Genomic DNA, 3711 nt, shown 5'->3' with positions numbered 1-3711 from the left:
TATGTGCCTTGTACCTTCCACCACCCAAGGCCCCATCCTCCTCCCCGCTGTAGATCCGGCAGGATCCATGCAGCATTTCCCAGGAGCAGCAGCCTCTGTTGACACGGTTCCCCATCACCATGATAGCTTCTATCTCCTCCAGTCAGGCAGGGAATGTTGTCCCTCCCTGCACAGCATGGAGGTGACAAGCTCCTGCTGCAGAAGCTCGCTGGTGTAGCCTAGAAAACAGCCACAGAGTGGGGATTTGCAGCTGAGCCTGTGGACTCCCAAGCCCATGCCCCAGCCACTGCACCAGCCTTCCTCTCCTGATGCAGGCTTGGAGCCAGCAGGGACGCTGCTGGCGCCAGCTGCTCTAATTGAGCTTTGTAGAATAAACTTGTGGCATTCGCCTGTTGGCTGCTGGGATAAAATCCAGCACTGAGTGCAGATCAAAGGAGACAATCTTGCTGACAGTTTGAGGGGAGGCAGCTGGACCTGGGCTCCTTCTACAGCTCTGGCAAGGGCAGTGCTCAGCAGCCAAGGGTGAGGATGCAGCGTGACACACACACTGCCTCTTTGGCAATACGTGTGGTCCAGACCCTGACAGTCACAGCTATAGAAACCTTGGGAAAGTTCTGACACTGGTCGCAAAAACAGTCAAAACCAGGCAAGAGACAGCACTAATTCAGAGAAAGACTATTTTTTGGGTACATCAAAAGTATGTGGCTTTTCCTGGTAGCATGGAAGGAGCAGACAATACAAGGTCAGGCTCTGAGCTCAGCCTACAGAAGCAGCGTGGTTTAAGAGGGGGGTCTGTCCTTGCTCAGTTTCTGTCTGTCTGTGAGGACAAGACAGTCCAGCCCAGCAGTCGGGGAGAGCTCAGCACAGCAGGAAGAGGAAGATGGGGAGAGCCTTACAGAGAAAACACTATTTGCTACCAAGAATAATAAACTCAGCACATTCCTGGTGTGGACCTTTCTGGACAGACATGGCTGGTCTGAACACACACAGCAGATCTGCCAGGTGCCACCAGCGCCCAGCCCCACTAGACTGCACAGACAGCAAATTAAAAATCAGATTCACCGCACGTACACAGTAATACTGTTTTATGGCCATTTTTCCAGGGTTCCTGAAAATCCAATCAAGAATTTTCCTGAAAATCCAATCAAGAATTTCCCTGAAAAAGCTGGTGAGCAACCAGCACACAAGAGGACAGGTTTATAGTTCAGCAACCAGGACACCAGCGAGAGGAAGGAAGCTCTTGGAAAGGAGGCCAAGCATTGCAGCAAAGCACCTGGCCTGAGAGAACAGCAGACTGAGGAGGCAGATAAAAGTGCCATGGAAAAGATGGGATGCAAAGAGGAGGGCCAGGGAAGGAAGGAGGGCTTCCCAGCCTGAGAACATTGGTCTGGGGCATGAGCCAGTTCACACATGGCCAAGGTTGGTTACAACAAAAGCCCGGGAGCCAGCAGTAAGTTTTGCTGTTTTAAAGATGATGACAATGACTGCGGGAGAGGAATCTGACCTGAGGAGGTGTGTGTGAACATCAGGGCTCCCTGCAGTGGGAATGTGTTAAGGCTGAAGACTATTTCCCTTGGTTTCTGGGCTTGTCAAGAAGCACGGGGCAGTGCAGACTAAACATATGGCACAGGCATACGGTGTGTTTGGTCTTTAGTGAGGAAAAGGAACCCAACTGTGTATTTTTGATGCATTTCTTAGAAGAATGAGAAAAGGAACTACTGGAAAATAGTGTTTTAGTGGGAACATTAGTCTTTCAATCCTCAGCTGCCTCTTTGATTGGAAGTACCGTCATATAAGGTGGAAAGCAACCTGTTTTAAGGCTTTCCAAAGCTTTTTGAAGGCAGAGGTGATCTTTTTTCTAGGAAAGGCCCCTAATGGGTTGGGTGCTTGGACTTGCTCTCCTTCACTTAAACCTGGCAAGCCCCTGGTAACACTGCCTGAGCTGTGTATCATCCTCTCGCAGCAGGAGGTGGCTGCTCAACGCAGCGCCAGCTTACGGGGCGACAGTGAGCCCCAAACTGCAGAGGAGAGGGATGGCAGAGAAGGTTTTGGACTGGAACATCTAAGGTGCTGGAATGAGCCCCTCTTTTAGGGACCTGTTAACACCAGCGCAGAGCCCAAAGCCAGAGGAGTGGGAGACAAGAACGGAAAAAACAGATGGGAGCAATTTATCCTGGCAGTTCTCATGAGCATCTTCCAGGGAAGAGTGATTAGTCTTATTAACTGATTAAATGATTAATTAACTGATGAACTGAAATTATGGATGAAGGATCAAATGATTGCAAAGCAAGTGTATTTGGAGTACTTTTCCAGGAAGCGACGTATTTCACGTGCCTTTCATGAAAACCAATGGCGGTGAGAGGAACTGTTTGCAGCAGCAGCAGAGTGTGGGGTCAGCAGGACAGGACCAGAGGCACACGGAGCTGTGGGGCCCCAGCAGGACACAGGAGGTGCAGAGCCTGGTGTGAAGTGGGAAGCAAGACAGACCTGCTTCCTCTTCTAGTAAATCTGACCCGAGACAGGCTGAGAAAGTCGGGTCTGTTCATCCTGGAGAAGAGAAGGTCACATGGAGACCTCGTAGCAACCTTCCAGTATCTGAAGGGGACTACCAGGAAGCCAAACAGGGATTCTTCAACGGGATCTGTAGTGATAGGACAGGGACTAATGGCTACAAATTGAAAGAGGGAATTTTAGGCTGGATATTAGGAAGAAATTCTTTACTGTGAGGGTGATGAGACACTGGAACAGGTTGCCCAGGGAAGTTGTGGGTGCCCCAACCCTGGCAGTGTTCAAGGCCAGGTTGGATAAGGCCTTGGATAACTGGGCCTAGTGGGAGGTGTCCCTGCCCATGGCAGGGGGTGTTGGGATTAGAGGAACTTTAAGGTTCCTTCCAACCCTTAACATCCTATGATTCTAAATGTGGCAGCAAATCTCACCTGCTTAAGACTGGATTTTCTTTTCTTAGAACTCTTCTTCTCCTTGCTAAGAAAATGGAAGGTTAGAGCCATACCCAGGCAAGCGTTTATCCCGCAGCAGCCACTCCCTATGCATGCTGTCTCCTCCAACCCACACCATACCCAACTGTGTCACCAGAAAAGGAAATCTGATGGGCTAAGACCAAGCAGCACGTGATCTGCCATCTCTGGTAGACAGCAGCAGCACTGCATTCTCTTGCATGCACCTCGTGCAGACTCGGGAGTGAAGAGGAAACTGGAAAGAAAGGGATTTTATCAATTTCTTTTCATTTATTCCCAAGTCTATTTCTCTTTCCAGAACTTCTTCGTCTTTTCCTCACCACTTCCTAAGCTCTGAGTCCCTCTGAGCCCACTGGGCCCACTGCCTAGCTTGGGGGGGCGAGGGGCAGGCGCTGTGGGGCTCACATGGAGCTGGGATCCCACTGAGCCACTGCAAGCGACCGGCGAGGCAGCTCCAGCACTAATGATGTTTGTCTCCAAAAAGGCTGTTTAGGTGAGACAGTTACAAATTGTATTTTATAAACTGTATTTCTATAAGTGGATTTTTTTTTTTGCTAGCGGGAAGAGGTGCTTTAATAATCCCACTTCTGATTAATGGCAGGATATCTTGTCAAAGCAAAGACCACTGCAGCTTCAGTTCTTTCTCGAGGAGGAATCACAAGTGGAAAATAAAGAACAAAATGCACACCTCTCTGCCTGGAAAATATTGATCTAGACTCTTCCTAGGTAAAAGATA

The sequence above is a fragment of the Corvus kubaryi genome, unplaced genomic scaffold (genome assembly GCF_017639235.1).
Source record: "Corvus kubaryi isolate FWS band 111438036 unplaced genomic scaffold, C.kubaryi_AGA036_p1.0 74, whole genome shotgun sequence".
Lineage (NCBI taxonomy): Eukaryota > Metazoa > Chordata > Aves > Passeriformes > Corvidae > Corvus > Corvus kubaryi.
The sequence above is the reverse complement of the archived record's forward strand: the minus strand, read 5'-3'. Positions refer to the sequence as shown.